At 37.4% G+C, this 26663-nt stretch overlaps 1 long non-coding RNA gene across 3 annotated transcripts; it reads right to left on the reverse strand.

Moving 5' to 3' along the window:
- Nucleotides 1–3142: 3142 nt before the first annotated feature.
- On the reverse strand, nucleotides 3143–10281 carry LOC126814347 (uncharacterized). 3 transcript variants are annotated; one of them, XR_007677541.2, is made up of 5 exons: nucleotides 10230–10281; nucleotides 8943–9098; nucleotides 7944–8001; nucleotides 5308–5466; nucleotides 3143–4153 (listed from the first exon to the last, which is right to left on the reverse strand). It is a non-coding gene; the product is annotated as an uncharacterized LOC126814347 (long non-coding RNA). The 3 variants fall into 3 exon arrangements; XR_007677542.2 differs by having other exon boundaries at nucleotides 8943–9085; nucleotides 10230–10257; XR_007677540.2 differs by having other exon boundaries at nucleotides 8943–10261.
- Nucleotides 10282–26663: the final 16382 nt, after the last annotated feature.

The raw sequence follows: 26663 nt of genomic DNA on the forward strand, positions 1-26663 counted from the left end.
CGCATATCTGTCTGTAACTTCCTGAATTATGGCCCCTGATTGTACGAAAAATCACGTTTTTAGCTTGTGGACCCTATAGAGGTCATAATTTTATCCGATTTAAAAAACCGTATTATTATATCACCGTTACACCCTAAGGGAGGTTGAGTTCGAATTTCGTGAAAATCGGCCCAAAATTGACAGACAAAATGGCCGCCGTTCGTTCTCAAATAGTGTAAAAATATGGTATATCAAGGTTGTGGACCCTATGGAGGTCACAATTTTTATACGATTTTTTTGAAACTTGAAATGTAAGTTTATAACCCAAAGATCTCGGTTCCTTTCAATCTTCGCGCATATCGGACCGTAACTTCCTGAATTATGGCCCCTGATTGTACGAAAAATCGCGTTTTTAGCTTGTGGACCCTGTAAAGGTCATAATTTTTATCCGATTTAAAAAAAACGTATTATTATATCACCGTTACGCCCTAAGGAAGGTTGAGTTTGAATTTCGTGAAAATCGGCCAAAATTGACAGACAAAATGGCCGCTGTTCGTTCTCAAATAGCGTAAAAATATGGTATATCAAGGTTGTGGACCCTATAGAGGTCACAATTTTTATCCGATTTTGTTGAAACTTGAAATGTAAGTTTATAACACAAAGATCTCAGTTCCTTTCGATATTCGCGCATATTGAATTGTAATTTCCTGAATTATGGCCCTTGATAGTAGGAAAAATCATTTTCTTGTTAGCCTGTTCTCTATCCATCCCTCGAAAATGTGGGCGTATCCTGCCTGGCAGCCGCTGGTTTTATATTTAACCCGGACACAGTGCAGCATTAATTTCCTCGTTGACTCTAATGCTAATTCTCTTCTCTCTAACCAATTCTAACTTGTTCGCTATTTTTTGTTGGGTTGGACGCTTTCTAGCACAGATAGAACAACATGACGTAATAACATCTTGCTCAAAAAAGCATTACGTGTGACGTTCGTCAAGGAAAACTTGAGATACACAAACATGTAACTGCCCTACATTTTAACGTAACCAATTAAATCTGGTATCCTTTTACTTCAAACCCTGGCGGAAATGTATTAAAACCCTTTTCTTCGATTCTACACCTAAACTTCCACCAAAATCGTCATGCAAAAAGGAGAGAGAGAGAGAGAGAGAGAGAGAGAGGGGGGGGGGGGGCGATACTTCTAGCTTTTAAGGTAGTACAGCCCAAAAGATAAAATCGTCAGGACCTAAAACGACTGAAATGAAATGGAATTTATTATCCTACTGTATACGTCGTGCAGTGTGCTATGAGAGAATTTTTGTCCGGACAGCGGCGCTACGGCCTACTCTTATTTCCAAATGTCAAGGTTCTTTTAAGTACACAGGACCTCTGTTGTTTATCGTCACACCCGAATGATTATACACTATGTTTGGCAGGCTCTAAGTCCAGCAGCACTGACAAGTATAAACCACATCCTAAACCGATCGAGTTGATCTAAGGCTGTGCAAGTAGGTGTGGTTTGCAAGAGAAAACATAAATCCGGTAGTGAAGCGGCAGCAAACTAAAAAAAAAATAAAAAAAACCTCCACAATGATAAAAATGGGTTAGAGGAGTGTGCTCTTTGTTTACGAGTTCATTCCAAATCTTTGAGATGTATGTTCTTACACTACAGTAATAGTGAGATATTAATTAACTATTTATAACAGAACACACAACACATGGTATATAATATGGATATAACTACTGCTCTATTCTTTAAGCCCCCGTCAGACCGGGGTGGCGTCTTTACTGCGCTGCTGCCACCGTACGAGGACCAGAAAATGCACAAGGTCGCCGGCAAACGTGAACACAGCGGGATAAAATGTCCCCAAAAATTACAAACATGAAAAAAGTCACCTTCTCACAGCTTTCCGGGTCAGATCGCAGAACCTTGGCGTTTGTTTTGAACATGCTCAAAATAAACGTCATGATTCGGTCATCATTGGCGACCACGGACACCACAGCACGATATCTGGCGTTTCCATCACGCGTTTACCACGCTAATGACGACCTTGACACGCTCTAAGACCATTTTCCGTCGCCGTAGCAGCGCATTAAAGTTACAATTACATATTTTCTAAGCAAGTCAAAACATAATTATTTCTATATAACCCTCACGCAAATGAAGTGATGACGCCACCCATATGAAGTGTAGGTGACACTAAACCGAGACGTGCTCGAAGTGAAAAATTTGATATCTGAAGTGTTCATTTCTACCACACTTCCGTAACAACACTTCAAATTTTCAATGAAATAAAGAAGGCAGAAATGATGTTGAAGTGAGGAAGAAGCCATGCCAAATATGCAAATTAGGCTTCAACGAAGTGTTCACTTCAACCAAGTGCTTATCGGATGTTATTCTCACTTCAACTCAGTGCTTATCGGGTGTTTTTCTTACTTCAACTCAGTGCTTATCGAGTGTATTGCTCACTTCAATCCAGCGCTTATTGAGTGTTTTATTCACTTTAACTCAAGTGCTTATCGAGTGTTTTGCTCACTTCAAACCGGTGCTTTTCTCACTTCAACCCAGTGGTTATCAGGTGTTTTTCTCACTTCAACCCAGGGCTTATGCAGTGTTTTTCTCACTTCAAACCGGTGCTTATCGGGTGTTTTTCTCACTTTAACCCAGTGCTTATCAGGTGTTTTTCTCACTTCAACCCAGTGCTTCTGGAGTGTTTTTCTCACTTCAAACCGGTGCTTATCGGGTGTATTTCTCACTGCAACCCAGTGCTTATCGGGTGTTTTTCTCACTTTAACCCAGTGCTTATTGGTTGTTATTATCACTTCTACACAGTAAGGTTGCAGACTTCAACAGTGTGAGGCCTAGCTCACAAACCAGTGATCCCAGTGTCAGTCATGAAAGTTACTCCACCCTCCCAGGATTTTCTGCACCGTTCGCCTGATCAGTAGATCTAGGGCCTGGCAAAGGATGGTGTTTGGTTGTGATAGTGATGGGGCTGAAAAGCCAAAGTTCCATGTAGAAATTGTCGTCCATGTAAAAAAAAGAAACCTGTGTAATTAAAAGAGGACAATTCAGAGAAGCCACATCTGGGCTAAATTTCCCTCATAGCACACTGAATAATCCTAGTTGTGCTGAAAAACCCCAAATATGAAACAAAACACCACTTTGATATTTATTATTTATTATTGTTTTCAAAATATTACAACACAATTGATACAATTAACAAGTGGTTGCCATCTAAGATACACCCACATATTGCAAAAGAGAATAAGGAATATAAATAAGGCTAATCACCCATTGTCCCAATGTTTCATATAGAATTAGAAAAAAATCTGTTTAAAAAATTGTAGCCTTATCACATTCACATGATTTCCAAAAAAGTGGGTTAAGTGTGGATTGCTGAAATTTATTGGATTTGTCCTCTCATGGTCTCAATGCTACACGGCAAATTAAAACATTGTAGCCTCATCACATTCACAAGCTTTTTTGAAAAGGTTATCTTCGAATCGCTGCATATCGTTGGGGTTTGTGATCTCATGAATCCAATGCTTCACACCAAATCTGAAAAGGATCGGTTAAAAACTGTAACTCCTATCAAATTCAAAGTTTTTGGCTATGGGGCATAACTCTGAACTCGAAAGCCAAATCTTCAGCAAAGAGGGGTTAATTCAGGCATGGGAAATTTTGGCATATAAAACTGAGAATTCTAGAGGATCCAGAAGTTAAAAACAATGGATCGTACAATCAGGTGTAATATTCTATGCCAAAATCCTCTGGATGGGCCCACATGCTAAAAACCCAATTTTTCCACAATATAAGGGGCCATAATCCATGAGGTTAGAGTTCAAAATGAATCCGATACCAGATGATTTGAATATAAATATACATTTAAATTTCATTAAAATCGGATAATTGTGACCACAAACAAATTTCACCGGAGGTACATCTGGACGGACAGAGGCAGCGACATGAAAATGTGGGTGCCATAAAAAATAAATATTCATAGACTCAAGGGCAGGTGTTTTGTAATTTGGATAGCGCCAGGCTATAATCCATTACAGTTTACACATTTCGTGGTTTTCTTGCATCTTTAACACACCATATTCAACCCACATTCAATGTTGCTATTAATCAACTCCACACCTTTTTCGACCACATTCATAGGTTTGATTAACCTGAAATTAAAACAAAAAAAAATGTTCAGTTAAAGATGCATTCCGAAAAAAGTAATTATAGGGAGATTATTTCGAATAAAATATGGTAAGTTTGGATATGGAAAGTAGAGACACCCAATCTTACTAGAAAATACTAAATTCCTGCGGAGAGAGAGAGAAATGAGGTTTAACGTCCACTCGATATAAACTAGGTCATTTCGGGACTAATATATGGTTCCATTTTATTTCAATAATTCGAAACTGGAGAAAACCCATGAGATTGGACAGTTGACCCTACTCCTCATCACTTACAACTGAGGAATCGAAACCATGCCAGTTAACTCAATGACAGACATGAGCTAACCAGTCGGCCATCCAACCCCCCAGATTCCCATGGAAACACTAAGAGACACAGTGAAAACAAGCAGATGCCATGCAAGATACACCCACATTTTGTAAGAGGTGGACAGAGAACAAGCCCAAAAAGCGATTTAAGTTTCATCAAAATTGGATAACAATTGTGATCTCTATAATGTGATTTGTACAATCAGTCGCCATAATCCATAAGTTTTGGTCCGATATGCCTGAATATTCTAATGAACCGAGATCTTTGGGATATAAACATACATTTCAAGTTTTATCATAAAAATTGTCACTCTAAAGGGTCCACAAGCTAAAAATGCAATTTTTCATACGATCAGGGGCCATAATCTATAAGTTATGGTCTGATATGCATGAATATTGAAAGGAAATGAGAACCAGGGAGTTACGACCCAATATGCGCGAATATTGAAAGGATCTGGGATCTTTGGGTTATATACATACATTTTAAGTTCAAAATTGCGACCTCTAGATGGGTCCAAAACCTTGGCTATTTTGTTGGGCAATTTCAGTCTGATTTTCACGAAATTTGAGCTCAACTGTTATTAAGATGTAACGGTGATATAGTTGAACCTTTTTTTTTTAAAATCAGATAAAAACTGTGATTCCTGGAGGTTTCACAAGCTCAAAATGTGATTTTTTCAATACAATCAGGTGCTATAATCCATGAAGGAAAGGGGATTAACTAAAACTAAGGCCTGTATTGTGCTAAGACAAATATGGATGACAGACCACAGGAGTGGATGACGGAAATATATGACTGTATTGAAATGTAAATGCATACAAAGGATTACCTTCCATTGATTGTAATCAACATTGTTAGTACCGGTACAGAGCGTCATTAAAATCTTCAGCTGTAATGACTTTCAATGACTGATTTATACCAAATACTGTATACAGCACTTATTATTTGTCTTTCCATCATTCATCCATCTGGGTCACAAGCTCACCATCTGAAAACATAAAATTATCTTTTTAGATCAGATGGGATGATTCTTCTCAAAGATGAGGGTATGAAGGCGGGCATACGCCATACAGTGTGCTATGAGGGAAATTTTGCCCGGACAGCGGCACTACGGCCAACTCTTATATTGAATTCCAACTGCCAAGGGATCTTTTACGTGCACGCCAATGTTTACACTGGACCTCGGTTTTTCGTCCCATCCGAACGACTAGACAGCTTTCCTTGTCAGCCCCTCCGTTCTACATACGAGGGTATGAGTTAAATGTATAGTGAGAAAAAGATACAATTTAATTGCAGCAATTTATGAACAATCCCCATACATTTTTTAACAAGCTGTTGCCATGCATGATTTGCCCACATTTTGCAAGAGATGGACAGAGAACAAGCTCAAAAAAAGTGATTTTTCGTACAATCAAGGGCCATAATTCAGGAAGTTACGATCCGATATGCATAAACATTGAAAGGAACCAAGATCTTTGGGTTATAAACATGTATTTCAAGTTTCATCAAAATCTGATCAAATTTGTGTCCTCTCTCCAGAGTGTCCAAAACCTTGATATACCATATATTTACAATATTTGCGTACGAGGAGCAGCCATTTTGTCCGGCAGTTTTGTACGAAACTTCGTACTCAACCATCATAAGGGTGTAACAGTGATATATTCAAACGTTTTGTTAAATCGGATAAAAATTGTGACATCTTGAGGGATCACATCCTAAAAACGCGACTTTTCATATAATCAAGGGCCATAATTCAGGAAGTTATGATCCAATATGCACGAATATCGAAAGATCTTTGCGTTGTAAATATGCATTTCAGGTCTCTACAGGGTCCACAACATTAATATACCATATTTTTACGCCATTTGACAATGAGGCGTGGCCATTTTGTCTGTCAGTATTGGTTAGATTTTTACGAAATTCAAACTCAACCATCCTTAGAGTATAACGGTGATATATTCAAACATTTTTTTAAATCGGATAATAATTGTGACCTCTAGGGGGACCACAAACTATAAACGTGATTTTTCGGCCATAATTCAGGAAGTTATGGTTCGATATGCGCGAATATCGAAAGGAACTGAGATCTGTGGGTTATAAACACGCATTTCAAATTTTATCAAAATCAGATGAAAATTGTGACCTCCAGTCCACAACCCTGATACGCAATATTTTGACATTACATGTATTTGCGAACGAGGGGCGGCCATTTTGTCCGTCAGTTTCAGTCCGATTTTTACAAAATTCGAACTCAACCATCCTTAGGGTGTAACGGTGATATATTCACACATTTTTTTAAAATCTGATAAAAATTGTGTCCTCTATGGGGTCCACAAGCTAAACACGTGATTTTTCGTACAATCAGGGACCATAATACAGGAAGTTATGGTCCGATGTGCGCGAATATCGAAAGGAACCGAGATCTGTGGGTTATAAACATACATTTAAAGTTTAAACCACATCGGATAAAAATTGTGACCTCGACAGTGTTCACAACCTAAAAACACGATTTTACGTACAATCATGGGCCATAATCCACGAAGTTACGGTCCGATACATGCTAATATTAATATCGAAAGGAACCGAGATCTTGGGGGAGATAAACCTATATTTCAAGTTTCGTTGAAATTGGATAAGAATTGTGACCTGTAAAGTGTTCACAAGCAATTGTGGACGGACGGACGGATGGACAGGGGCGACGACAATATACGTCCACATAAAAAGGACTGGGGAGCGACATTAAAAGTTAACTGGAGATTTTTTATCAGACTACATAAACAATCCCACCTGTATGACTTAATTATCCCACAAAGCAAAATTGATGCAATTTGTACATTTGGGCAATCAGTTTCATTTTCAGGCAAGTGAAATCATTGAACTACTTGCCCTAAGAAGTTAATGTTGAGTTAGGAATGTGTCATGTTTTATTTTCCAGCAACAAGGGAGAGAGAGAGAAATGGGGTTTAACGTCCACTCGACACAAACTAGGTCATTTCGGGACTAACATATGGTTTAATTTTTAAATATTTACATAATTCACTTGCGCGTAGGGGTCTTTAGCAGTGGGAGGAAACCGGAGGACCCGCAGAAAACCCACGAGGTTGGACAGGCGACCCTACTCCTTGCCACGTACAACCGGGGATTCGAAACTACGCCAGTCGACTCAATGACAGATTTTATGATACTTTGAGAAATTATTCAATATTGGGACCATCGGAATAAAAGGTTGAAAGATTTAAATTTACGGGCCATTAGCTGCCTTTAAACTACAGGGAAATAGGTAGGGAACGTATGATTATTGGACAGCAGTACTGAGGGGTAATCTCTATATCTGACTTTCAGATTCTCAGGCCGCCCAACCATGTATCAACCTCCAGAACCATTGAACTAACGGATTTCAGATCATCGGCCCATGTATGGAATAACAGACATGTAGGGCGACAGAATAAGTTTACTTCAATTTACCATCTTGTCTAGACACATTTTTCACATACCGCACTGGTGGATTATTAATTTACAACCTCTGAAAAAAAAAATAAAGACGAAATAAATTCACCTTTTTTCAAGTACCAATATAGTGTACCACAGTTTAAATTTACCGAAAACAACTGTAATCATTCAAAATGAATGCCAGTTAACTCGTCCACACAAAAAGTCTAGTTATGTAGTCCACAAATATCAAAATACATGTACACTGGTTAGTCGTTGACACGACATTGGTCAACTCGTCCACACACCCATGGCGCCCCAATTCGACAATCACAATGGCAATGATATGCCATGAAAATGAAATGAATAAATCAATTCTCTGCATAGATCTAGTTCAAATTAAACTGAAGAATTTTCTGGGACAACTCGTCAAATTATAAATAATTCAGTGTACTTCATCAATCAATGAAATTGGCATTTCGACGCCATGCATAATACCAAATCCAAATTGTTTGCGAGTCATGAGTCATAATCACACTAAACTTATTTTTACGCGATTTTCAGCAACTTAGACATGTTGTTAGTGATAAATCGTAACTAATCATTAAATTGGCTAGCTATAACAAAAACCTGGTCTTTACAACAATTAAAACTTTGAGAAATATTATAATAACTTGATGATGATGAGTTAGTTGTATTTTACGTCCGCTTCCACCGAGGTGATATCGCAGACAATGACGTGTTGTGTGTACAAGGTGCATTAATTTACAATGTGATTAATGAGAAATAATAGGATAATTAGGTTTTCATATATATGTACATAGGACAATAAACAACAGTAGGATAACATGTGCAAAGGACGAAACAGGTGCCAGTAGACGTTTCACAAGCATGCGATTTGACGGAACAGACATGGACAAAGACGGACATTTTCACAGACATAGACATATTATGTACAAATATATATATATTTTGGGTCGTTTGGGTTGGTCTGGTCGTTCTGTCCGGTAGAATGGCAGGGCGGTGCAACTCTACCTTGGGGCTTTGTTGGTGAGTATGAGTCCTGGTCCATTCTTCCTTCCATTTGGGTATGTTGTCCGGTATGGTGGCGTTGTTACATCTTTATTTCTATTATTCATTCCTTTTATTGTTGGTTCTCTGAAGGAAGAATCCAGCACCTGAAAAAGAAAGCTAGAGAAAAGAGAGTATCTGGTCTTACTGTGGTTTTATGGTTATTTTTGTCTAGTAAGGCTTCGTGGGGGGGGGGGGGGGAGGGGCGGGGAATCATTATAAACTAATAATAAAAAATAGTAAGTGAGAATAAAAGAAAATAGAATGTTAACTGAATTGCAGATAAATAATAAGAATAATAAATTACTCATGAATTATATTAATGGTAATAATGAGAATAATAAATTACTCATGAATTATATTAATGGTAGATTAATGGTTTTATTATAAATGTAGGGAGGTTTACGCTTCCTTCTAGAGGACATTTTTGCGCTCCACCCTACTGTTAATTAATTGGTTTTATTAGTTGATTTATTAATTTTATCGGAGTTATGTTAGTTGTGTAAAGGCGGTTTACGCTTCCTTCTAGAGGACATTTTTGCGCTCCATCCTACTGTTAATTGGTTGGTTTTATAAGTTGATTTATTAATTATATTGGAGTTATATTAGTTGTGTAGGGCGGTTTATGCTTCCTTCTAGAGGACATTTTTGCGCTCCACCCTACTGTTAATTGATTAAATTCATTATTTTATATATTTGGTCATCCCTATGTTCTCAATAAAATCCCAGACAAGTTGTGATGTCCAGTGTCTATCGTCGGCTTGTGGAGAAAGGAGTGATTTGAGACAGAGGATGTTTCCCCTCTCTGCTAGATTCTTAATTACAGATTGACGTTCTTTCTTCAATTGATTGCAGTCAATTAGCAGGTGAATTAGTTGTATTTTACTAATTCATTAAGTTATTATACCAAAGATAAAATTAAAAATGCATGGAAGACTCGTCTAAAACAAGAGAATACTCATCGCTATCAAATTTATAGCAATCATGTAGACAAGGTTTACACCAATCATCCATCAATCAAAATATGCAAACTCATCACGAGGCTTAAAACGATAAACGTAATAAAAGACTTCACCTATACACCAATTAAATGCCCATGAGGACAAATCGCGACCACGTCTCACCTGCTAATTGACTGCAATCAATTGAACAAAGAACTTACCTACTACTACTTGTTAGTTGTGTTTTACGTCCGCTTCCACCGAGGTGAGAACTTACCTAATTATTAGAACTTACCTAATAATAACTTACCTTAAATAGTATCAATCAAGTTAGCGAAAAGAAAAATGGCGCCCATAACATGAGACGAAGGCTACGATTGGATTAAATTTCACTTACGTCATTATTGACCAATCCTAGCGATCTTTAGAAAATACGAGTAAAAAAAAATTAGAAAGTTAAAAATCATTTTTTACTACCGGTATCATTAACATTAACAGAAATTCTTTTGTTTGTGTTTGGTTATAGATCTAAATCTATTTCCTAAAAAAATGTTGAATTATGTATCAAAACATTGTTTTCCAATATCTTAACAACTTTCATGAACTGGGCTATAGGCCTATTTCGCTTGAGACTTGTGATGTATTAATTATCTCACATCTGGGTCACAGTAACACCCACACACCCACAAAAATAAATAGGTCAACAATATTTTTAAATACCGGTTCTTGATCGCCATTTTGATAATACTAATAGGCTAATTTAATTACAACTAGACCTACAATTAAAAATTTAGTTTAAGATGTTGTAGGCCTACATCTCTATATATTTATTTAAAAAAACAACTTAAAAACACATATTTAATTTAAACAGGATTCTATCTGACCCTGTTGTATTTTAGTATATTATTACCATGGAACTTATAATACAACTGTTAACATTGGGTTTTTTGGGGGTTTTTTTGTATTGTCACTCTGTAAGTTCCTCTGAGCACTATAAATATGCTGTAATAATAATAATAGTATAATATTAATAAACAGAAATAATAATAATAATAATAAGCAAATTTTAGCAATGTCTAAATGTCAACATTTTTTGTAATCTTTTTACATTTCTTCCAAAGCAAATGTTAATTATTGTATCAAAACATTTCCAAAGCAAATATGTTCTTAATGGACGTAATATGCAAATAAAAAGTTGAAGTTGAAGTTGACGTTATTGTATCAAAACATTGTTGTTCAATATTTTAACTTTTCATGAATTATAGTTTCTGAAATTTCGATGTCATTGAAAATATGATAGGTGTAGGGCCTACGCGGGGATCACGTGGCTAAGTGGGTAAGATGATGGCTCGCTAGCCTGGAGGTCGGGTTTTCGATCCCTGCATTGGCAGAGAAAGTTCATTCAGATTTTCCGGCGGGGTTTCCCCTTGTCAGTGATTCAGGATGGAGGGCCTGACTGCTGTCTAGTTGTTCGGGTGGGACAAAAAACCGAGGTTCCGTGTACACATTGGCGTGCACGTGAAAGATCCCTTGACAGTTGGAATTCGATATAAGAGTAGGCCGTAGCGCCGCTGCCCGGGCAAAATTTCCCTCATAGCACACTGTATGGCGTATGCCCGTCTTCATTAGCCCAGGTTAGGAGCAGAACAGTAGGACATTAAACCCCATTTCATTTCATTTCAGGGCCTACGTAGGCCTAGGACTGTTTTTTTTTTAAATGACAGATTCTCGCAATTTAAATATAGATTATAGACCTACTTAATGTCTTTTTGAGACTATGGTTCAATTTTATTTCAATAATTTGCGCATGAGCGTAGGGGTCTTTAGCAGTGGGAGGAAACCGGAGGACCCGGAGAAAACCGTCAAGGTTGGACAGGCGACTACTCCTAGTCACGTAACTGGGGAATCAAAACCAGGAGCAGAACAGTAGGACGTTAAACCCCATTTCATTTCATTTCAGGGCCTACGTAGGCCTAGGACCCTTTTTTTTTTTAAATGACAGATTCTTGCAATTTCAAAATAGACTACAGACCTACTTAATGTCTTTTTGAGACTATGGTTCAATTTTATTTCAATAATTTGCGCATGAACGTAGAGGTCTTTAGCAGTGGGAGGAAACCGGAGGACCCGGAAAAAACCGTCAAGGTTGGACAGGCGACTACTCCTAGTCACGTAACTGGGGAATCAAAACCAGGAGCAGAACAGTAGGACGTTAAACCCCATTTCATTTCATTTCAGGGCCTACGTAGGCCTAGGACCGTTGTTTTTTTTAAATGACAGATTCTCGCAAGTTTAATATAGACTACAGACCTACTTAATGTCTTTTTGAGACTAACATATGGTTCAATTTTATTTCAATAATTTGCGCATGCACGTAGGGGTCTTTAGCAGTGGGAGGAAACCGGAGGACCCGGAGAAAACCCACAAGGTTGGACAGGCGACTACTCCTAGTCACGTAACAGGGGAATCAAAACCATGCCAGTTGACTCAATAACAGACCTTACGATAACCATTCACCATCCAAAACCCACCCCCGGTATTACCAAAAGTATACATAGGTGTATTGGAAGGTTAATTTATGGTATCAAAATCAAATTTTGTCGGCATCAATAACAAATTTGGTCAAATACTGAAAGAGAAAATTTCAATAGGGCCTACAGTAACTTTTTATTTTACAAAACCAAATTTGTTTTGAAGCTGTATATATCAAACAACTTTACAAGTACATGTCGTAAAATTTCTTTTCACTTTAATGAATGTAATATAATTTTAAACGACATCTAAAAAAATTGTCTCAAATTAAAACAATTCTGGTTCTTACATGTATATTGAATATAATCCAGCTTGTCAGATCAAAGAAAATTCTTGCTTGATATTGGGAGACACTGTGCCTCAGTGAGAGAGAGAGAAATGGGGTTTAATGTCCACTCGACACAAACTAGGTCATTTCATACTAACATATGGTTCAATTTTATTTCAATAATTGGCTTCCGCTTAGGGGTCTTTAGCAGTGGGAGGAAACCGGAGGACCCGGAGAAAACCCACAATGTTGGACAGGCGACCCTACTCCTTGTCACGTACAACCGGGGAATCGAAACCACGCCAGTTGACTCAATGACAGACTTTATAATACAGCGAGCACGTGCTACCCATTCGGTCATCCACCCCCCCCTCAGTGAGTGAGACGTTGGCACACTATCCGAGTCGTCCCGTGTTCGATCCTGTCATTGCCCAGGAAAGCTCTTCTAGATTTTACGCCTTGGTTCCCCCTTTCCAGTGGTGCAGGACATAGGGCCTGGCAAGAAGAGAGAGAAATGAAGTTTAATGTCCACTCTACACAAACTACGCCATAGCAGGACTAACACATGGATCAATTTTTTTTCAATTATTTGGCTGTAGGGGTCTTTTGTAGTGGGAGAAAACCATAGGGACCAGGAGGAAACAGTTGTATAGTCGTGCGGATGGCACAACAAAAAAAAACCGACATCACACATGCACATTGGCGTGTATGTAAAAGTTGGACAGGTGGATTTTGAAATAAGATACATGTAAGGCCTTAGTGCCTCATTGCACACTGTATGGCATATGTAATGGGTGTCTTTTTCGAACGTTTTTTGATAATAAGAGCATAAGTAATTCTTTTTTGTTAAGAATAAATGCTTCAATTATCCCAGGCTGGATCCCGGCATGACAACAAAATTACTCAGGATTTCCGGAATAATTTACCATTTACAGTGGTGTCGGATAAGGGTCCTGGCAAGAAACAGCATCTAGTTGTTCATATAGCACCGCTGTGTGTGCATTCTCCCAAATTGTCTGACCGAGAGAGAGAGAGAAATGGGGTTTAATGTCCACTCGACACAAACTAGGTCATTTGGGGCCTTTCATATGGTATAATTTTATTTCAATAATTCACTTGCGTGTAGGGGTCTTTAGCAGTGGGAGGAAACCATAGGACCCGGAGAAAACCCACGAGGATGGACAGGTGACCCTATTCCTTGTCACGTACAACTGCCGAATCAAAACCAGCATGTAAAAGAATCCATGGCAGTTTTAATTTGATATAAAAGTAGGTCATATGGCAGCTGTCAAGGTAAAATTTCCCACAGCACACTGCACATTTTGTGTTTGTATATGAGATAGTGAGAAAAATGGGGTTTAATGTCCACTCAACACAAACCGGGTAACTTCTGCGCTAACATTTAGTTCTTTGCTTGTGTCTTTTCTTTTCAATGTGGGAGGGGGTCACGTGGCTAAGTGGGTAAGACGCTGGCTCGCTAGCCTGGAGGTCGGTTGTTCGATCCCTGCATTGGCCGAGAAAGTTCATTAAGATTTTCGGGCGTGATTCCCCCTTGCCAGTGATGCAAGACGGAGGGCCTGTCAAGGACTGCTGTCTAGTCCTTCGGATGAGACGAAAAACTGAGGTCCCGTGTATACATTAGAATGCACGTAAAAGATCCCTTGGCAGTCGGAATTCGATATAAGAGTAGGCGATAGTGCCGCTGCCCGGGCAAAATTTCCCTCATAGCACACTGTATGGCGTATGCCCGTCTTCATTAGCCCAGCATAGGAGAAGAACAGTAGGACGTTAAACCCCATTTCATTTCATTTTTTCAATGTGGGGGTTGAATGGTCTTGTGCTTAATGTGTGCACATGAAATCACAAGGTCTGTCGTGGATACACTAGCCGAATCATTCGGCCAAATAAGTGGGCATACTCCCACCTGATTCACTAGTCGATTGCATCACCTTTGACATCGCATGATTAAACATGGCAGCGACCATGTCTTCAAACAATCACGTGACTTCTCAATATGATTGGTGATTAAGTATAATTCGGGTGAATATATCAAACATGTTTGATTCGCGAATCATTAAGCGCGGATTCATTCGGCAGAATCATTCGGCTACTGCGTCCAGCGCTTAAAGCAATATGCACTAACTCATTTCAACAACAATAAAATGTCAGCAGCATAATGTTGTAAACATAGGATATAGCAATTTATAGCTATCACTTTCACATGCAAAATTGTTTATATATTTTATGGCCAAATGGAATTTTTATTTGCCAAATCTTAATTTGCTTTACATTAGCCCATTCTTTAGATGCTTTACTAAGATCCAGTTTATTATTTGGTTATATTAATAAAGTTTTGCTTAAATATCACAGCAATATTAGGCTATCATATACATTTACAAAATTTTATGACAGTCAGATGTAAAACTACATGTATTGCCTATTGAGTATTATTGGTGGCTTTGGTATTTTAAAATACCGTACCGGGTATTGAATGAAATATTTTAAATATGTACCGGCAACGTGCAGCCTACACAACACATCAAGTCTTACAAGGATAACCAAATTTCCAGCAAATTTACTTTTACTTTACCGTGTAGCCTACACGTGATGGTCTGTTATTATAGGTACCTGAATCATTGATAGAAATAGCAAGTTTATTTGTAAGATTAGCCTACATAAAACTTGTCATTCACTTGTGTACATTTTGAAGCGGTAGCCTGATAAAAGAAATGCCGACCGTAAATCTCGATCATTCGCTAATCGCTATATAACGCCTACGGCCCATGGTGGCAGTATAATCTGAAATAATATAATGTCAAATAAGGCAGGCATGCTTGCATGCCGTGTGTTCAAAGCCACATTAGGTCCTAATGAAATTCAACTATCAAAACATTCAATTCTCGTCGGCCATTTTGATTATAGTCTATGTCTATATAGAGCGTACCGGTATCCGATACATGACCTAGATACAGGACGCCGCCATGTTGGTGGACAACAACACACAAAGTACCTCTCCGTAAACATGGTAATAGATTTTAGGACCATCCAACATTGATTGTTTTTCAAAGTAAATAAATATAAATGCGCCAGAAAATAATTTACATATTTGAAAAGATCAAAGAACGTGCTTTTCAGTGATACGTAATATGACATCTGGAATTTTGTATTTTAAGACCCATATTTTTAATTTAAATACCCGGCCATATCCCCGTCAAATAATACGAGTTCCGTACCACTGGGCTTTAGACGAAGCGAAACAGCGAATAACCACCAATATGATTAATTATTATGTGTAAATAATGAATACAGGATTTCATTTCCTCGATACAGAAAGGGGGGATATCGCAATAATAAGCTGCGTATCTAGTACTTGGACTCCGTGAAGAGCGAACCCCGCTAATGACCTATTTTTAGACACGACATATTTCAGTACATTCACTTATTTGTTTCAATCGAGCAGGCTAATGAATATGGATTTTAAAACATTTCAGGCGGTAATATATATATATATATATATATATATATTTACCGCCTGAATTGTTTTAAAATCCATAAAAATTTTTCCTTTTTTTGTTAATGAGCGGAGCCGGTCGATGGGGGTGAATGAAATGATCATTTTTTAATAGTCTTTCAGAAGTGACGATGAAATGATCATCTATTTTCACTATCTCTTAGAAGTGTTAATGACACGCAGTTGTATATAGACTATCTTTCAGAAGTGACGATGAAATGATCATCTATATGATCTATCTCCCGGAAGTGTGAATAAAATGATCGTTTTTTTAATAGTCTTTCAGAAGTGACGATGAAATGATCATCTATTTTCACTATCTCTCAGAAGTGTGAAAGGCATGTAGTTGTATAAAGACTATCTTCCCGAAGTGTTAATGACATGCTGTGAAAAAAGACCATCTTTCAGAAGTGACGATGAAATGTTGTGAAAACAGGCCATCTTTTGGAAGTGTGCTAGAAATGAACATTTCGGTGGAGTTTTTTTAACACTTCGTTTGAAGTGTCTATAGAAGTGTGTTGGAAATGAACACTTCGGAGGAAGTGTACTCTTCATTTCGGTATGTCTTTTGCTCAATAGGTTGTCAACTCACTATTATACGACCATAGGTGTCATTCTCACACCTAAAACTCATTTACACCGGAAATAACACAATAAACTCCCAATTACCCCCCTTGTTTTCTATTCTCCACCATGGAGTAGCTATCTTCAAACGTTTGAATTTGACGAGGAAATTATATTTTTGCCAATTTCTCAACGGACAATAGTGAATTATAGGATTAATAGGATTATTCTTTAACAAGGTAGGACTGTTTATAGATACCATCTATTTTAAGGCTTTATTTTAATACTTTTAAAAAATATAAATGTAAAAATATGAAATTGCAACTTTAAGGACGCCACTCCAGTCTGACGGGAGTATTAGTAACGTTATTAAAGAATAGAAAAGTAGGTATATATCCATACATGCATTGGTCGATGTTAATGCATTTGGGATCATGTTGTAATTGTCATTATTTAGTTTGTTTTCTTAAAGATGAATACCGCAGTTTGAAACTACATATTTAAGCCGAATTCAAATATTATTCTTGTTTTATGACGCCGAACACTTCTTTTTAAAATCAGTTTTTCTTGACGAATAGAAAGCCTACAAATAAAAAGCAAAAAAGTCAAGTTCCAATTTCGGAGAAATTATAGTATCATTTTCCGCGTATAACACAGTTTGTTTCTTGTTGCACAATCGTCTATTGCAAGTTTCCCACGAATTGAAGTATTATGTTAGTTTTTCACAATATTAGGGTAGTATGTAGTTGTAGCTCAGCTACATACAAAATTTATAATACAACACGGTCGTGTGCTTTATAATTCATTGTCAGATGGTGAGATGGGATGGGCATTCAAAGAGCGAGATAATGATATAGTTAATACTTCGCATCAATGAAATTGAATCACAATGTGATCGTATTAATTCATAATAAAAATTGACGTCAGACGGTGTGTTGGAAGATAGCTATTCAATGGTGGGAAATAGGAAAACATGGGAGGTAATTGTGTTATTATTTCCGGAGTGAAGATTTTTAAGTGTGAGAAAGATAACCTATGATCGTATAATAGTGAGTTGACAACCTATTGAACAAAAGATATAGAAATATTTATGTTTTGACTTTCTTAGAAAATATGAAATTGTAACTTTAACAAGAGGAATAAGAATAGTATTCGCCGTTTAAAACATGCGATAACTTTATGATAACTCTATGATATGCAATTATTAAAACAAATCTAAATATAGACAATTCTTGCTTGTGTTCCAAGGCAGACGTAAAATGATTTAACTTCCCCATCAACACATTAGTTCGGCCATTTTGATATGTAAATCACGGTTATTATTATTTCCGTGGATAACTGTGCAGGTGTTCTTTTTCGAATTCCAACACCCAAGAGATATTTTATTCGTACAACCAAATTGATTCGTACAACCAAATTTCGCAATTTTGCCAATTCGACAAATTTATCTTGTCAGCGCTCTGACCCCAATTCCCACCTTTCAAAGAAAGAGACAGAAACACCCGATAATAGAAGCAAAAAGAGGGCGTTTTACTCCCTAGGTTTATATATAACGATATAACTAACTGGCTGAGGCTGCAATATTTGTGAATGTTTCGTTACATATTAAACATAAAAACTGGCGTGGATGCAAAAATATATTTCAGTCAAATGCGAAATGGAAAGCCCGCCATAAAAGAACAAACTTCAATTTAGAATGGGGAAAATACGAGAATATATGACCGGCGAAATAAGGCGTGAAGTATTTGAAGGGTCCCAGAAGCAATACTATGGAAATAACACACTAAACTTACACTGTCTACAAGTGGCTCATCGTGAGACCAGTCACGAAGTTAGTTGAACGACATTTTAAGTCCTAAATCCACGATTTCAGTATATTTCGAGAATTCCGAGAAGCATTTTATTTAGTGTGTATGACAGATGTGAAACGGAGTAGAACCACATTACAAACAGTATATTAATTTTTGGATGTGGCGGCCAATAAGAGCAGATATCTATTCTCTAATTACATGTAGAGAATTTAGTTCTCTGGGTGCAGAATGTGGAAAACATCCACCCAAGAAATAACGAATATAAAAAGGTTTTACTGGCAAGTAAATGTTTTGGTTGTTTAAGTCCTGTGTAGCACGAACTGTATTTCAGTGGAACGTAAACCAAGATCCAAGGAACAAGCATGCCAAGTTTCATTTCGATCGTATGCATGCATTCCCGCCCACAAAAAATGCTACAACCAGGGTCATCTGCAAAGATGTCTGTTCTCGAAATTTTAACACTTTTCATCGATTCAGTATAAAGGAGCTAAATCGCTAACATTTGGGACCTAGAAAATGACACAAATGGGTCGGCAGGCATATGCATGTAATATAAATGATTTATATTCAATCGTTTCCGCTTTACTCAAATTTCAAATCAGTTATGTTCGGCGAAATACGCCAGAAGTCTCAGTCGAATGGCAATCACTAGCGTCTGGTTATTACAGTCTGCATACCGGTAGTATTTATTGCGCATGCTCTCCAAAGAAGAATATGACGTCACTGTTTGGCGTCAATGGTTTGATATGACTTGTGGAATATGTCTAGCCTTATTCTTCGAGACACTTGTTACAATTGGCACTGCAACGCATTATGGTACACGGATCGTGTACTAATGGTAAAATGTTTATTTTGTCTTAAAAAAAGGAAAATACATCATCTACAGTCTCAATATAATCATAGCTATTCACTACATGTGAGGCACAGTAAGCTAACAACGATAAAATTAACAATCACGATCAACAATAACAATAAAAGTATATATTTTGTGGTAAAATTTAAAATATCACAGAAAAAGATATTTACAGATTTTGATCATATTTAGATTTCTATAAACAGTACAGACACCGCATATATATATATATATATATAATTTGAGTCAGAGACAAACCAAGATAATACTCATCATTATTATACAGTGTGTATATATAAGAAAGCGATAATATTGAATGTGTTACCATGGCAACCAAATGGAAACAGTGCCTATTGAATGAAAAAGGACAATACATCATATATGCAGTTCGATATCATCATAATTAAGCTAACAAGTACATGTCGTAAAATTTCTTTTCACTTTAATGAATGTAATATAATTTTAAACGACATCTAAAAAAATTGTCTCAAATTAAAACAATTCTGGTTCTTACATGTATATTGAATATAATCCAGCTTGTCAGATCAAAGAAAATTCTTGCTTGATATTGGGAGACACTGTGCCTCAGTGAGAGAGAGAGAAATGGGGTTTAATGTCCACTCGACACAAACTAGGTCATTTCATACTAACATATGGTTCAATTTTATTTCAATAATTGGCTTCCGCTTAGGGGTCTTTAGCAGTGGGAGGAAACCGGAGGACCCGGAGAAAACCCACAATGTTGGACAGGCGACCCTACTCCTTGTCACGTACAACCGGGGAATCGAAACCACGCCAGTTGACTCAATGACAGACTTTATAATACAGCGAGCACGTGCTACCCATTCGGTCATCCACCCCCCCCCCCCCTCAGTGAGTGAGACGTTGGCACACTATCCGAGTCGTCCCGTGTTCGATCCTGTCATTGCCCAGGAAAGCTCTTCTAGATTTTACGCCTTGGTTCCCCCTTTCCAGTGGTGCAGGACATAGGGCCTGGCAAGAAGAGAGAGAAATGAAGTTTAATGTCCACTCTACACAAACTACGCCATAGCAGGACTAACACATGGATCAATTTTTTTTCAATTATTTGGCTGTAGGGGTCTTTTGTAGTGGGAGAAAACCATAGGGACCAGGAGGAAACAGTTGTATAGTCGTGCGGATGGCACAACAAAAAAAAAACGACATCACACATGCACATTGGCGTGTATGTAAAAGTTGGACAGGTGGATTTTGAAATAAGATACATGTAAGGCCTTAGTGCCTCATTGCACACTGTATGGCATATGTAATGGGTGTCTTTTTCGAACGTTTTTTGATAATAAGAGCATAAGTAATTATTTTTTGTTAAGAATAAATGCTTCAATTATCCCAGGTTGGATCCCGGCATGACAACAAAATTACTCAGGATTTCCGGAATAATTTACCATTTACAGTGGTGTCGGACAAGGGTCCTGGCAAGAAACAGCATCTAGTTGTTCATATAGCACCGCTGTGTGTGCATTCTCCCAAATTGTCTGACCGAGAGAGAGAGAGAAATGGGGTTTAATGTCCACTCGACACAAACTAGGTCATTTGGGGCCTTTCATATGGTATAATTTTATTTCAATAATTCACTTGCGTGTAGGGGTCTTTAGCAGTGGGAGGAAACCATAGGACCCGGAGAAAACCCACGAGGATGGACAGGTGACCCTATTCCTTGTCACGTACAACTGCCGAATCAAAACCAGCATGTAAAAGAATCCATGGCAGTTTTAATTTGATATAAGAGTAGGTCATATGGCAGCTGTCAAGGTAAAATTTCCCACAGCACACTGCACATTTTGTGTTTGTATATGAGATAGTGAGAAAAATGGGGTTTAATGTCCACTCAACACAAACCGGGTAACTTCTGCGCTAACATTTAGTTCTTTGCTTGTGTCTTTTCTTTTCAATGTGGGAGGGGGTCACGTGGCTAAGTGGGTAAGACGCTGGCTCGCTAGCCTGGAGGTCGGTTGTTCGATCCCTGCATTGGCCGAGAAAGTTCATTGAGATTTTCCGGCGTGGTTCCCCCTTGCCAGTGATGCAAGACGGAGGGCCTGTCAAGGACTGCTGTCTAGTCCTTCGGATGAGACGAAAAACTGAGGTCCCGTGTATACATTAGAATGCACGTAAAAGATCCCTTGGCAGTTGGAATTCGATATAAGAGTAGGCGATAGTGCCGCTGCCCGGGCAAAATTTCCCTCATAGCACACTGTATGGCGTATGCCCGTCTTCATTAGCCCAGCATAGGAGAAGAACAGTAGGACGTTAAACCCCATTTCATTTCATTTTTTCAATGTGGGGGTTGAATGGTCTTGTGCTTAATGTGTGCACATGAAATCACAAGGTCTGTCGTGGATACACTAGCCGAATCATTCGGCCAAATAAGTGGGCATACTCCCACCTGATTCACTAGTCGATTGCATCACCTTTGACATCGCATGATTAAACATGGCAGCGACCATGTCTTCAAACAATCACGTGACTTCTCAATATGATTGGTGATTAAGTATAATTCGGGTGAATATATCAAACATGTTTGATTCGCGAATCATTAAGCGCGGATTCATTCGGCAGAATCATTCGGCTACTGCGTCCAGCGCTTAAAGCAATATGCACTAACTCATTTCAACAACAATAAAATGTCAGCAGCATAATGTTGTAAACATAGGATATAGCAATTTATAGCTATCACTTTCACATGCAAAATTGTTTATATATTTTATGGCCAAATGGAATTTTTATTTGCCAAATCTTAATTTGCTTTACATTAGCCCATTCTTTAGATGCTTTACTAAGATCCAGTTTATTATTTGGTTATATTAATAAAGTTTTGCTTAAATATCACAGCAATATTAGGCTATCATATACATTTACAAAATTTTATGACAGTCAGATGTAAAACTACATGTATTGCCTATTGAGTATTATTGGTGGCTTTGGTATTTTAAAATACCGTACCGGGTATTGAATGAAATATTTTAAATATGTACCGGCAACGTGCAGCCTACACAACACATCAAGTCTTACAAGGATAACCAAATTTCCAGCAAATTTACTTTTACTTTACCGTGTAGCCTACACGTGATGGTCTGTTATTATAGGTACCTGAATCATTGATAGAAATAGCAAGTTTATTTGTAAGATTAGCCTACATAAAACTTGTCATTCACTTGTGTACATTTTGAAGCGGTAGCCTGATAAAAGAAATGCCGACTGTAAATCTCGATCATTCGCTAATCGCTATATAACGCCTACGGCCCATGGTGGCAGTATAATCTGAAATAATATAATGTCAAATAAGGCAGGCATGCTTGCATGCCGTGTGTTCAAAGCCACATTAGGTCCTAATGAAATTCAACTATCAAAACATTCAATTCTCGTCGGCCATTTTGATTATAGTCTATGTCTATATAGAGCGTACCGGTATCCGATACATGACCTAGATACAGGACGCCGCCATGTTGGTGGACAACAACACACAAAGTACCTCTCCGTAAACATGGTAATAGATTTTAGGACCATCCAACATTGATTGTTTTTCAAAGTAAATAAATATAAATGCGCCAGAAAATAATTTACATATTTGAAAAGATCAAAGAACGTGCTTTTCAGTGATACGTAATATGACATCTGGAATTTTGTATTTTAAGACCCATATTTTTAATTTAAATACCCGGCCATATCCCCGTCAAATAATACGAGTTCCGTACCACTGGGCTTTAGACGAAGCGAAACAGCGAATAACCACCAATATGATTAATTATTATGTGTAAATAATGAATACAGGATTTCATTTCCTCGATACAGAAAGGGGGGATATCGCAATAATAAGCTGCGTATCTAGTACTTGGACTCCGTGAAGAGCGAACCCCGCTAATGACCTATTTTTAGACACGACATATTTCAGTACATTCACTTATTTGTTTCAATCGAGCAGGCTAATGAATATGGATTTTAAAACATTCCATAAAATTTTTCCTTTTTTTGTTAATGAGCGGAGCCGGTCGATGGGGGTGAATGAAATGATCATTTTTTAATAGTCTTTCAGAAGTGACGATGAAATGATCATCTATTTTCACTATCTCTTAGAAGTGTTAATGACACGCAGTTGTATATAGACTATCTTTCAGAAGTGACGATGAAATGATCATCTATATGATCTATCTCCCGGAAGTGTGAATGAAATGATCGTTTTTTTAATAGTCTTTCAGAAGTGACGATGAAATGATCATCTATTTTCACTATCTCTCAGAAGTGTGAAAGGCATGTAGTTGTATAAAGACTATCTTCCCGAAGTGTTAATGACATGCTGTGAAAAAAGACCATCTTTCAGAAGTGACGATGAAATGTTGTGAAAACAGGCCATCTTTTGGAAGTGTGCTAGAAATGAACATTTCGGTGGAGTTTTTTTAACACTTCGTTTGAAGTGTCTATAGAAGTGTGTTGGAAATGAACACTTCGGAGGAAGTGTACTCTTCATTTCGGTATGTCTTTTGCTCAATAGGTTGTCAACTCACTATTATACGACCATAGGTGTCATTCTCACACCTAAAACTCATTTACACCGGAAATAACACAATAAACTCCCAATTACCCCCCCCCCCCTTGTTTTCTATTCTCCACCATGGAGTAGCTATCTTCAAACGTTTGAATTTGACGAGGAAATTATATTTTTGCCAATTTCTCAACGGACAATAGTGAATTATAGGATTAATAGGATTATTCTTTAACAAGGTAGGACTGTTTATAGATACCATCTATTTTAAGGCTTTATTTTAATACTTTTAAAAAATATAAATGTAAAAATATGAAATTGCAACTTTAAGGACGCCACTCCAGTCTGACGGGAGTATTAGTAACGTTATTAAAGAATAGAAAAGTAGGTATATATCCATACATGCATTGGTCGATGTTAATGCATTTGGGATCATGTTGTAATTGTCATTATTTAGTTTGTTTTCTTAAAGATGAATACCGCAGTTTGAAACTACATATTTAAGCCGAATTCAAATATTATTCTTGTTTTATGACGCCGAACACTTCTTTTTAAAATCAGTTTTTCTTGACGAATAGAAAGCCTACAAATAAAAAGCAAAAAAGTCAAGTTCCAATTTCGGAGAAATTATAGTATCATTTTCCGCGTATAACACAGTTTGTTTCTTGTTGCACAATCGTCTATTGCAAGTTTCCCACGAATTGAAGTATTATGTTAGTTTTTCACAATATTAGGGTAGTATGTAGTTGTAGCTCAGCTACATACAAAATTTATAATACAACACGGTCGTGTGCTTTATAATTCATTGTCAGATGGTGAGATGGGATGGGCATTCAAAGAGCGAGATAATGATATAGTTAATACTTCGCATCAATGAAATTGAATCACAATGTGATCGTATTAATTCATAATAAAAATTGACGTCAGACGGTGTGTTGGAAGATAGCTATTCAATGGTGGGAAATAGGAAAACATGGGAGGTAATTGTGTTATTATTTCCGGAGTGAAGATTTTTAAGTGTGAGAAAGATAACCTATGATCGTATAATAGTGAGTTGACAACCTATTGAACAAAAGATATAGAAATATTTATGTTTTGACTTTCTTAGAAAATATGAAATTGTAACTTTAACAAGAGGAATAAGAATAGTATTCGCCGTTTAAAACATGCGATAACTTTATGATAACTCTATGATATGCAATTATTAAAACAAATCTAAATATAGACAATTCTTGCTTGTGTTCCAAGGCAGACGTAAAATGATTTAACTTCCCCATCAACACATTAGTTCGGCCATTTTGATATGTAAATCACGGTTATTATTATTTCCGTGGATAACTGTGCAGGTGTTCTTTTTCGAATTCCAACACCCAAGAGATATTTTATTCGTACAACCAAATTGATTCGTACAACCAAATTTCGCAGTTTTGCCAATTCGACAAATTTATCTTGTCAGCGCTCTGACCCCAATTCCCACCTTTCAAAGAAAGAGACAGAAACACCCGATAATAGAAGCAAAAAGAGGGCGTTTTACTCCCTAGGTTTATATATAACGATATAACTAACTGGCTGAGGCTGCAATATTTGTGAATGTTTCGTTACATATTAAACATAAAAACTGGCGTGGATGCAAAAATATATTTCAGTCAAATGCGAAATGGAAAGCCCGCCATAAAAGAACAAACTTCAATTTAGAATGGGGAAAATACGAGAATATATGACCGGCGAAATAAGGCGTGAAGTATTTGAAGGGTCCCAGAAGCAATACTATGGAAATAACACACTAAACTTACACTGTCTACAAGTGGCTCATCGTGAGACCAGTCACGAAGTTAGTTGAACGACATTTTAAGTCCTAAATCCACGATTTCAGTATATTTCGAGAATTCCGAGAAGCATTTTATTTAGTGTGTATGACAGATGTGAAACGGAGTAGAACCACATTACAAACAGTATATTAATTTTTGGATGTGGCGGCCAATAAGAGCAGATATCTATTCTCTAATTACATGTAGAGAATTTAGTTCTCTGGGTGCAGAATGTGGAAAACATCCACCCAAGAAATAACGAATATAAAAAGGTTTTACTGGCAAGTAAATGTTTTGGTTGTTTAAGTCCTGTGTAGCACGAACTGTATTTCAGTGGAACGTAAACCAAGATCCAAGGAACAAGCATGCCAAGTTTCATTTCGATCGTATGCATGCATTCCGGCCTACAAAAAATGCTACAACCAGGGTCATCTGCAAAGATGTCTGTTCTCGAAATTTTAACACTTTTCATCGATTCAGTATAAAGGAGCTAAATCGCTAACATTTGGGACCTAGAAAATGACACAAATGGGTCGGCAGGCATATGCATGTAATATAAATGATTTATATTCAATCGTTTCCGCTTTACTCAAATTTCAAATCAGTTATGTTCGGCGAAATACGCCAGAAGTCTCAGTCGAATGGCAATCACTAGCGTCTGGTTATTACAGTCTGCATACCGGTAGTATTTATTGCGCATGCTCTCCAAAGAAGAATATGACGTCACTGTTTGGCGTCAATGGTTTGATATGACTTGTGGAATATGTCTAGCCTTATTCTTCGAGACACTTGTTACAATTGGCACTGCAACGCATTATGGTACACGGATCGTGTACTAATGGTAAAATGTTTATTTAGTCTTATATATTGGATATCAGAAT

This window comes from Patella vulgata, chromosome 3, assembly GCF_932274485.2.
Source record: "Patella vulgata chromosome 3, xgPatVulg1.2, whole genome shotgun sequence".
Lineage (NCBI taxonomy): Eukaryota > Metazoa > Mollusca > Gastropoda > Patellidae > Patella > Patella vulgata.